Here is a 12317-nt window from a genome sequence, read left to right on the forward strand (position 1 = left end):
TAAACCAAGAGACCTCAACCCAAAACACATTCACGGACATGACATTCACATTACTCAGGTGGGACTTACAACAAGACGAATTTACGGATTCGCTCTTCACCACCAGTAAATTCGAACTTAGGTGCATGTTTATCCGAATTATAGTGGATTAAATATTTGAATGACATCTGAGGTTTAGCATTTTGTGAATATAAATAATATGACAAATTTATATATATATATATATATATATATATATATATATATATATATATATATATATATATATATATATATATATATATATATATATATATATATATATATATATACATATATATACATACTATGGATTTCAGGCAAAAATACGTGTGTTTTTACTTTAATATCTCCCACACTAATTATTTGATCAGAATAGTATTTTGACACAGCCTCTATAGACCTCCTAATTTTTTTATACTATGATGCATTTTCAAATCCCGTTAATTGGTGTTTACTCTTGTCTAAAGTAAAGCCAAAGCCAAATCTTTTGGGTTTGTTAAGCAAATGCGAACGTCTGCTGACCCTCCTCACTTCGCTCTCCCTCCCTCACTTCGCTCTCCCTCCCTTCTCTCACTTTGTCAATGTCTTATCTAATATTTTCCATAATATCCACCTTTAACGACAGTATTTTCAATATATTTGCCATCCCCACAAGGATATCATTCGAAAATCCATAATGATAAGATTGTAAAAAATAAAGCATGATTTTGGAAGTCAAGAAAGTCAATTATGGTTTCGTTAGGTTCTTGCTGTGGAAAGTAATAGAGCACGTTTTCAAAAGGCAGGATTGATTGCTTTACCTCCTTGAAAGGTCGAGTAAATGTAATCAAGTGTTATATAAGTTGACTGAAAATTTTACGTGTATTGGCTCACTTAACCATTAACTATCGTAGTTTGGGTATCTGCTTTGGTTTATGCCTAAGCAGTTTGTTGTCTCAGTGTTTGTTGGACTGAGGAGGTTTTCCCATCATATTCATGACTGGCATGTTACTTTGCCCCCGCAAATGCAAAAATGCATTTGCATTACGTCTCCATTCCATATACAAAATGGAACAAGCTAACAATAAACTAAGGATTAGTCTTAACAGGTAAGAGAAGCTTCAGGTTTGTTGGACCTTTTTACAACCAACACAATGTAGCATAAAACACAAGCATATTACTGAATGAGTAAATCTTAATATTTCCCCTATAATTCACTCCTTATGTATATATATATATATATATATATATATATATATATATATATATATATATATATATATATATATATATATATGTGTGTGTGTGTGTGTGTGTGTGTGTGTGTGTGTAATTGTACATATCAATCCAACAAATTGTGTAGTTCGTAGATTTTTTTATCATAGTTTTAAATACTATATTTATTTGTGTCACAGTATAATTCTGTTTGTATTCTACAGCTATTGTGTTTTCCACACAGGCCTTATGATCGTATTGCAGACATCCTTAGGCATAGAGTTGTTGACAGTGCATTCACTTTTTACAGCGAAGCAGAACAGCACCGTCTGGAACCGACAATTACCCGTCGAAACACTGGTACTAACACCCACACCAAGTGCCTTTGATAATTTTGCTATCGGTACCATTCTGATTATGTACAATTACCTCGGCAAGGAAAGTGAGAAACAGTTTTTAAATCTTCGGACATATATTGCTAATAGATGCGACATCCTGGTAACTTTAGAAGGGGAGCTTCAATCTTAATGTGTTTGCTTTTTGCTTGACCTCCTATAACTTTCAATCATATTCTACAGTTCTGAAATCATTGATACTTAAATGCAGTAGTAAGCTTTACAGTATTCGTTCAAGTTGTAATTTGCAGCGACAGTTCTAGACAAAATAAACATTTTCGACATAACCTACAAGTAACCTTACACAATACGTTTATGGCCTACAATGAACGGAATGCTTTAGCATGTCAGACGCGATCTTCATAATGAAATCAAGAGTTAAATTTGAGCATGTCAACAAAAACATAGGGGAACAATAAAGGAACGACTGCAATGTTATGTTTTGAGAGAGAGAGAGAGAGTAGCTGTTGTGTAAGCCTAGGCCTATATGTAGAGCTACTCATTTCATTATATTTTTTTTTCATTTAGAGATTTGGCGATACTATATGTGTATAGTATATTTTAGCAATGGAGAGATAGAGAGAGAGAGAGTTGCTGTTGTGTAAGCCTAGGCCTATATGTAGAGCTACTCATTTTATTATTTTTTTCTTTTAGAGAATTGAACGATACTTCTCTTTGTATAGTATGTTTTAGCAATGGAGAGAGAGAGAAGAGAGAAGCTAAGGTAACGTCGAAACATCCAGTTACTTGTGTTTTCCCGCCCGATTCTGTAAGCTACTCCGCACATCATAGAAGAACGCTCTTGCGGATTTAAACGAATTTGGTCAACCTACCTAAGCTGTCACATCATTTGCTGCCATTAATTCAGCCTTTAACACCGTGAAATATAAATATGAATGTGTAAAAATTATAGAAATTATCATTACCTCGTATCATGATGCAATAATAAGCCTGTTCATAACGGAAAACGGTAAATATTGCCGTTCTGATAAAGCAGTACTACACCGAGATATCCACTTTATCTTTAGACCTCTATGAACGAAGTCTCTGAGAAATTCTGATTAGTGGTTGTAGTAGTTTTAAGTATCAGAACGTTTTTTGTTTGCAGATTTAATATATATGATATAATTTGCATTGTATTTTCATATTCTGATAAATTTACCGAGATTATGTGTTTTCTGTAGAAAAAATTAAAATTCGATGAACGAAATCTAATAAAAACTGTATCCTCACCTTTCTTGCCGAGTGCACATGGTAGATTCGCTAAGAAAACACATTCACCTTCAAAAAGTCTGACACGGGTTGCGTGAAAGCAGCATCATCCCAGCTGGAACATCAAATCTCAGTATGCCGGTGCACCATAACATGGGGTTCTTATAAGACCACACAATGGAAAATGTATATCAAAACTCTAGATATAGTGTGCTGGCGCATTCGCACTCGAGCACTTAATGAATATCGCAAGGAGGGGAGAAAAAGGTGGTATGCATCGATGAAACATGGTTCACCATGAGCATGCATCCTAACGTGAGTGGGTTGATATACACAGTCCTCTATTCGCGACAAGTGCCGCAACAGTCAGCAGGTCCCTCCTGGAAGAAGGGGAGCGTTTTGTGCTTGTTGCTGCGTTTGCAGAAGATGGTTTCATTGAGGAATAATTGCTTGTGTTTTCCTACAAAAAACAAAACTGGTGACTACCATGGCGAATGAATACCGACCTCTTCGTTCGTTGTCGTCAACTTCTTCCATCATTACCTGAGCCAGCAGTGCTTGTGCTTGATAATGCACCCTACCACAACCAACTGAGTGAAGATAGTCGTTGCCCAAACTCCTCCACCATTAAAGCAGATATCATGAAATGGTTGACGTGCCGCCAGATACCATTCCCTCCAAGCATACACGCCTGAGCTGTTGCCAAATTTACCAAGCAAAATCGCCCACTACCTGTGTATAATATGACAACATCATCCCGTTCATGGGGACATGAAGTTGTCCGACTACCACCTGCTCCTCCTGACTCAATGCCATTAGGCAGGTCTGAGGCTTTATGAAAGTGGTACGTTCCTCATTGCAGCCATTCACTCGGGCAGATTTACAGGCCAGAATAGTGCAACAAGGGACGTGTGGGACGGTGCAATAAGACGGTCCAGAGCCTTCGAGGAAGCATACTGGTCAAATGATAACATCCAAAGACCTGTAGATCCTATGTATAATCATCACCATAAACAGTGATGATGAGGATGATCTGTTCCTTGACAGTGATGACGATTATGAATAAATTTTTTGTGATTTTTTTTCAATTGTTTCCTTTAGTCTCCCAACTGATGGCGATAATTATTTCACATGAGAGAGAGAGAGAGAGAGAGAGAGAGAGAGAGAGAGAGAGAGAGAGAGAGAGAGAGAGAGAGTCAGTTAGACAGACAGAGAAACTTTTATAATGCTTCTCTTATCACTAACATCTTTATCATGATTATCATTACAACTGTTATCATTATTACTATTTTTGTCTTAATAGAGTATAGATACCAGGGCCACCAGCAGATAAGGTAGTAGTTATGAAAATAACAGTAAAACGAAGAGAGATGCAGATTGGAGATACATAGATAAAGATAACTACTGCATGACTGTTCAATGCAATTGTCTGTCTGCACCTTAAAAAAGGAATTAAGCTAGATATCTGAATCTCTTGTAATTGTATGATGGGTCTTAAGCTGTATTATGAGATTTGAATTTTGTTTATCTTTCAATTCATGGCGTATATCGCACGAGAGCTTTGGGATTAAAGCCCTCAGGGCAGGTTCATCAAGTTGGATAAATAGGCTAAAGGCTATAAACTCCTTATACACCCTGACGAAATACAACAATATCATGAAATGTTAATAATAAGAATTATAACAAGAATCCAACATATCAATTCTATCAATTATTATAACAGGTTAAGAAAGGTAGAGTAAAGCAGCGCCGGAGAGACTAGGAGGGATAGAGGAGGGTCAAGACAGAGGGCGGGAAGGAGAGGGAGGGACGGGGGAGTGTAGGTATTCGAATTGCTTTACCTACTTAATCGATTCACTTGGCTTAGGCTTTATTAGGCCAAGAGTAAACACCTTAATTAACGAGATTTGCCAATGCATTATAGTATAAAAAATTAGGGGAAGGTCTCAAGATTGTTTTGTCAAAGTACCATTCTGATTTGATAATTAGTATGGGATAAAGAAAAACACACTCTTTTTTGCCAGAAATGCATAGTAGTTTCCTATGTATAAAACTGAATCAAAACTATAAACAGAGACTTATTTGCACCCATTTCATCAACCTGCAAAACAAGGTTGTGAAAGTGACCTGCAATCAGACTTTTATCATAATGGACAACTTACAAACGTCAAAATAGCAAGGTCAATTTAATGATACTATATGAATGAACTGAGGACCAGAGAGAGAGAGAGAGAGAGAGAGAGAGAGAGAGAGAGAGAGAGAGAGAGAGAGAGAGAGAGAGAGAGCCATTCGTGAAATGCTCATTACATATTCTATCTATCGATCTATCTCTGATTTTTTTTTGAATAGTGGGAGACATTATTGGTGTCGGTCAATCTATATGTTAAATATCACGGAAAAATAATGACAAACACATGTGAATAATAAAGCCAGAATTTCTTCTTGTCATTATTAGAAAAAATGTAAGAATTTTTGAGAGAGAGAGAGAGAGAGAGAGAGAGAGAGAGAGAGAGAGAGAGAGAGAGAGAGAGGCCCCCTTCCTGTGGTTGACTTTTAGAAAATGTATAAATCCATAACACATTCTTGTAATGAAGTATTACGACAGGGATGCCTACCAGGTAAGCATAATACAGAAGTGAGTGATCTATATTGAAAGTGATCTATAAACCGTTAACACATGATATAGACACAGCTAATGAAGGGAAGTGTAAGTGACGTCTCTACATATATTAGGGTAATGCTCCACTAACGTTATTATTATCATTATTATTATTATTATTATTACCTTATTATTATTAATATTATTATTATTATTATTCAGAAGATGACCCTATTCATATGGAACAAACCCATAGGGGCCACTGACTTGAAATTGAAGCTTCCAAAAGAATATTAAGGTGTTCATTTGAAAGAAGTAATATTATTATTATTATTATTATTAAAAATACTCATAGTAGCATGAATCTTAAAATGGAGAAGCAAATCCACAGTTATGTATATGCACATATATTTAAAGATAAATCGATATAGATAGCTTTCGGGAGCCGAACAAGTTCCCGAAAGCTATCTATATTGATTTATCTGGCCTATATCTTCTGTGGATTCACCCCCCTATGTATTATGTGTGTGTGTATTATTATTATTATTATTATTATTATTATTATTATTGTGTGTATCATTCAGAAGATAAACCCCTGTTCACATTGAACAAGCCCACCAAAGGAGCCACTGACTTGAAATTCAGGCTTCCAAAGAATATTATGGTGTTCATTTGAAAGAAGTAATATTTCATATTTATCGATATCTTATAATTACTCCTTCCTCTTGGTAGTATACAATCATGTGCTTTGTTTTTTAAATGTATTCAGCCTGGGGCAATAATGATTTAGGAAAATGTCATTAAAACTGCTGTTTGGTTTCGTTCTATAAGACATGAAAATTTGATTATATTTATTAAAAGGCGATACAGAAATGATCGAAAAACTTTTTAAATTTTTCCAGCTCCTGGAAGGACGAGAGAGAAAAATCATTCGTGCATGCGCCCAACGCTGCTATGGCTCAGAAAAATGTAAATTTCAGTCTCCGGAAACAAAAGCTGATTAAAAACAAGGCTAAGAGTTTACAGACGAATTCAGTGAAAAATTTTATGCTCGTGAAAATATGGACTACATCGCGGAGGAGCAGTACGGAGTCGACGTTTCAACTAGGAGATTTTAAAGCAGGAATATTTCTAATACTATCACATTTGGAACTAAGTTCTGCACTTGAGACAAGGAATCACGAGAGAAGATGACCTGGTATGAAGACTTGAATAAGCACGGCAAGGAATCAAGAGAGGAGGACGCTGGAATGAGAGACTTCGGAACTGTCACGAAAGCAGAGAGAGAGGAATTGTATTGCCAGAATTACCATTTGGATCAACAGATCGGTGAAGTCTCACTTAAGGAATCAAGAGGAATTTCGCCGTCTCGAATCCTTCAGTCAGTCCTGGGCACAGAGAAACGCCATGTATATCAGGAAAGGAAAGAAGAGGAGTGGTTGAATCGATGCTGAAATGGCCTAAAACCTTCAGAGTCTTCCTTGAAAGTGCTTCAGAAACCTTCGGTCTCAGCTCCTGGAAGGGCGAGGGAGAAGAGGAGCCATTCCCCAATGGCCCCAGCGCTATAGCACAGTGGAACACCAACTTCAGAGTCTACAGAAGCAAGCTCCGAAATCCTTCGAGACGCCCTGAAGCATTCAGATGTCATATTCAAAATGTAGGGATAATGAGTGCCTGAACCACAAGGCAGAGGGGCACCAAGGCGCCCTAAGGATGCCTTCCATTGAAGGCAGCCTTGACTGGGGAAGGTCCTCCTCAAGAGGCTGCCTAAGGTGTAGGTTTCCTGCCAGGCTGGGGAAGCAGGCCTGAGGAGGGCCTGAACCACAAGGGTGAGGGGCCCCAAGGAGCCCTAAGGATGCCTTCCCTTGAAGGCAGCCTTGACTGGGGAAGATCCTCCTCAGAGGCTGCTTCCCTGGAGGTAGGCACGCTTCCTGCCAGGCTGGGGAAGCGAGCCTGAGGAGGGCCTGAACCACAAGGGTGAGGGGCCCCAAGGCAGCCTAAGGGTGCCTTCCCTTGAAGAGCAGCCTTGATTGAGGAAGATCCTCCTCGACTGCTTCCTGGAGAATGAGCAAGTTTCCTGCCAGGCTAAGAGAAGCAGGCCCTGACCCTGAGGTGAGAGACCCCAAAGGCTAAGGTGTCTTCCCTTGAAGGCAGCCTTGACGAGGAAGATCCTCTTCAGAGGCTGCTTCCTGGAGGTGAGCAGGTTTCCTGCCAGTCTGAAGCGTGCGGGGCCTGAACCATAAGGTGAAAGGGCACCAAGGCGCCTAAGGATGCCATCCCATGGGAAGGCTGGCCAGGCTGGGAAGATCCTCCTCCAGAGGCTGCTTCCTTGGAGGTGAGCAGGTTTCCTGCCAGGCTGAGAAGCAGGCTTGAGAGGGGGCTGACCCCACAAGCTGAAGGCGCTAAAGGATGCCTTCCTTGAAGGCACCCTTGGCTGGGGAAGATCCTCCTCAGAGGCTGCTTCCCTGGAGGTAGGCAAGTTTCCTGCTAGGCTGGGGAAGCGGGCCTGAGGAGGGCCTGAACTACAAAGGGTGAGAGGACCCAAGACGCCCTAAGGATGCCTTCCCTTGAAGGCAGCCTTGACTGGGGAAGATCCTCCTCAGAGGCTGCTTCCCTGGAGGTAGGCAGGTTTCCTGCCAGGCTGGGGAAGCGGGCCTGAAGGGGCCCTGACCAACAAAGCAGAGGGGCCCCAAGGCACCCTAAGGTGTCTTCTCTTGAAGGCAGCCTTGACTGGGGAAGATCCTCAGAGGCTGCTTCCTGGAGGTAAACAGGTTTCCTGCCAGGCTGAAACGGGCCTGAGGAGGGCCTGAACTACTGAGGTGAAGAGCCCAAGGCACCCCCTAAGGATGCTTTCCTTGAAGGCAGCCTTGACTGGGAAGATCCTCCTCAGAGCTGCTTCCCTGGAGGTAGGAGCGCTTCCTGCCTGAGGGCCTGAACCACAAGGTGAGGCCCCAAGGCACTAAGGGTGCCTTCTTGAAGGCAGCCTTGATTGGGGAAGATCCTCCTCAGAGGCTGCTTCAAAGGAGGTAGGCAAGTTTCCTGCCAGGCTAGGTAAGCGGGCCTGAAGGGGGCCTGACCCACAAGGGTGAGGGGCCCCAAGGCGCCCTAAGGTGTCTTCCCTTGAAGGCAGCCTTGACTGGGGAAGATCCTCCCTAGAGGCTGCTTCCCTGGAGGTAGGCAGGTTTCCTGCCAGTCTGGGGAAGCGTGCCTGAGGAGGGCCTGAACCATAAGGGTGAAGGGCACCAAGGCGCCCTAAGGATGCCTTCCCTTGAAGGCAGCCTTGACTGGGGAAGATCCTCCTCAGAGGCTGCTTCCTTGGAGGTAGGCAGGTTTCCTACCAGGCTGGGGAAGCAGGCCAGAGAACCTGACCCACAAGGCTTAGAGACTAGGGCGCCCTGAGATGCCTTCCCAGAGGCAGCCTTGACTGGGGAAGATCCTCCTCAGAGGCTGCTTCCCTGGAGGAAGGCAGGTTTCCTGCCAGGCTGAAATGGGCCTGAGGAGGTCTGAGCCACAAGGGTGAGGGCCCCAAGGCGCCCTAGGATCTGCCTTAGAGGCAGCCTTGACTGAGGGAAGATCCTCTTCAGAGGCTGCTTCCCTGGAGGTAGGCAGATTTCCTGCCAGGCTGAGAAGCGAACAGAGGGGCCTGACCCCACAAAGCAGAGAAATTTAAAGGCACCTAAGGTGTCTTCTCTTGAAGGCAGCCTTGACTGGGGGAAGATCCTCCTCAAAGGCTGCTTCCTGGAGATAGGCAGGTTTCCTGCCAGGCTGGGAAACAGACTGAGGAGGGCCTGGTCACAGGGTGAAGAGCCCAAGGCACCCTAAGGATGCTTTCCCTTGAAGGCAGCCTTGACTGGGGAAGATCCTCCTCAGAGGCTGCTTCCCTGGAGGTAGGCACGCTTACTGCCAGTTTGGGGAAGCAGGCCTGAGGAGGGCCTGAACCACAAGTGAGGGCTGGCGCTGAGGTGCCTTCAGCAGGCACCCTTGACTGGGAAGACCACTCCTCAGAGGCTGCTTCCTGGAAGTGACACGCTTCCTGCTAGGCTGGGAAGCCCGGGCCTGAAAGCCTGAACCACAGGGTGAGGGCCCCAAGGCGCCTAAGGATGCCTTCCCTTGAAGGCAGCTGACGGGAAGATCCTCCTCAGAGGCACTTCCCCTGGAGATAAGCAAGGATTTCCTGCCAGGCTGGGGAAACGGGCCTGAAGCCTGGGCATGAAGGCCCCAAGGCCTCCCTAGGATGCCTTCCAGCAGAGGCTCCGCCCGGCTAGGAAGATCCTCCTCAGAGGCTGCTTCCTGGAGTGACACTGCAACACTGCCAGGCTGGAAGCAGGTCTGAGGAGGGCCTGAACCACAAGGGTGAGGGTCCCAAGGCGCCCTAAGTATGCCTTCCATTGAAGGCAGCCTTGACTGGGGAAGATCCTCCTCAGAGGCTGCTTCCCTGGAGGTAGGCAGGCTTCCCGCCAGGCTGGGGAAGCGGGCCTGAGGGAGGCCTGAACCACAAGGCTGAGGGGCCCCGAGGCGCGCCCTATGGATCCCAGCTTCCCTTGAAGGCAGCCTTGAGTGGGGAAGATTCTCCTCAGAGGCTGATTCCCTGGAAGTAGGCAGGTTTCCTGCTAGGCTGGGGAAGCTTGCCTCAGGGGGACCTGAACCACAAGGCTGAGGGGCCCCAAGGCACCCTAAGGATGCCTTCCCTTGAAGGCAGCCTTCACTGGGGAAGATCCTCCTCAGAGGCTGCTTCCCTGGAGGTAGGCAGGCTTCCTGCCAGGCTGGGGAAGCGGGTCTGAGGAGGGCCTGAACCACAAGGGTGAGGGTCCCAAGGCGCCCTAAGTATGCCTTCCATTGAAGGCAAAGGCGCCCTAAGTATGCCTTCCATTGAAGGCAGCCTTGACTGGGGAAGATCCTCCTCAGAGGCTGATTCCCTGGAGGTAGGCAGGCTTCCCGCCAGGCTGGGAGCGGGCCTGAGGAAGCCTGAACCACAAGGCTGAGGGCACCGGGCTCCCTATGGATACTTCCTTGAAGGCTCCCTTGACTGGGGAAGATCCTCCTCAGAGGTTGCTCCCCTGGAAGTAGGCAGGCTTCCTGCTAGGCTGGGGAAGCGGGAGGAGGATCTGAACCACAAGGGTGAGGGGCCCCAAGGCACCCTAAGGATGCCTTCCCTTGAAGGCAGCCTTCACTGGGGAAGATCCTCCTCAGAGACTGCTTCCCTGGAGGTAGGCAGGTTTCCTGCCAGGCTGGGGAAGCAGGCCTGAGGAGGGCCTGAACCACAAGGCTGAGAGGTCCCAAGGCACCATAAGGATGCCTTCCCTTGGGGGCACCCGTGACTGGGGAAGGTCCTCCTTAAAGGCTGCTTCCCTGGAGGTAGCAGGTTTCCTGCCAGGCTGGGAAAGTGGGCCTGAAGAGGCCACGAACCACAATGGTGAGGCCCCCAGGTGCCCCTAAGGATGCCTTCCTTCCAGGGCACCCTTGACTGGGAAAATACTCCTCAAGGCTGCTTCCTGGAGGTAGGCAGACTTCCTGCCAGGCTGGGGAAGCATGCCTGAGAGGTCTGAACCACCAAGGGTGAGGGCACCAAGGCGCCTAAAAGATGCAGCTCGCCAGAGAGGCACATGACTGGGGAAGATCTCCTCAGAACTGCCTTCTTTTTCTTCAGACATGACCTCCAGACCTTCATAGGATTCTTCTTCTCCTTCAAACATGACCTCAGATCTTCAGGTCTTCTTCTTCTTCTTCAGACATAGACTCCCTAGACCACCCCACAAGTCTTCTGCTTCTTCTTCAGACATAACACTAGACCTTCATAAGTCTTCTTCTTCTTCTTCTTCTTCTTTAGACATGACATGAACCTTCATAGGTCTTCTTCTTCAGACATGTCTCCAGACTCATAGGTCTTCTTCTTCTTCAGACATGAACTCTAGACCTTCACAAGTCTTCTGCTTCTTCTTCAGACATAACCTCTAGACCTTCATAAGTCTTCTTCTTCTTCTTCTTCTTTAGACATGACCTCCAGACCTTCATAGGTCTTCTTCTTCAGACATGTCCTCCAGACCTTCATAGGTCTTCTTCTTCTTCAGACATGACCTCCAGACCTTCATAGGTCTTCTTCTTCTTCAGACATTACCTCCAGACCTTCATAGGTCTTCTTCTTCTTCTTCTTCTTCTTCTTCTTCAGACATGACCTCCAGACCTTCATAGGTCTTCTTCTTCTTCAGACATGTCCTCCAGACCGTCATATGTCTTCTTCTTCTTCAGACATGACCTCCAGACCTTCATAGGTCTTCTTCTTCTTCTTCTTCTTCTTCTTCAGACATGAGCCTCAGACCTTCATAGGTCTTCGTCTTCTACAGACATGACCTCCAGACTTCATAGAGTCTTCTTCTTCTTCAGAAATGACCTCTAGACCTTCCTCAGGTCTTCTTCTTCTTCTTCTTCTTCAGGCATGTCCTCCAGACCTTCAAAGGTCTTCTTCTTCTTCTTCTTCTTCTTCTTCTTCTTCTTCTTCTTCAGACACGACCTCCAGACCTTCATAGGTTTTCTTCTTCTTCTTCTTCTTCTTCTTCTTCTTCTTCTTCAGACATGACCTCCAGACCTTCATAGGTCTTCTTCTTCTTCTTCTGCAGACATGACCTTCAGACCTTCATAGGTCTTCTTCTTCTTCTTCTGCAGACATGACCTTCAGACCTTCATAGGTCTTCTTCTTCTTCAAATGACTAAACTAGGTCTTCTTCTTCTTCTTCCAGACATGACCTCTAGACCTTCATAGGTCTTCTTCTTTTCAAACATGACTAGGCCATTATAAATAGCCAAGCCCATACACAGTCATCACACTCTTACTTAAACCTAGGTAAGCTTTAGGCTTTTGGGCCTAAGCGTAGTTAGATCATAGTGAGCTTTTAGCGGGT

This window comes from Macrobrachium rosenbergii, unplaced genomic scaffold (assembly GCF_040412425.1).
Source record: "Macrobrachium rosenbergii isolate ZJJX-2024 unplaced genomic scaffold, ASM4041242v1 13913, whole genome shotgun sequence".
NCBI lineage: Eukaryota > Metazoa > Arthropoda > Malacostraca > Decapoda > Palaemonidae > Macrobrachium > Macrobrachium rosenbergii.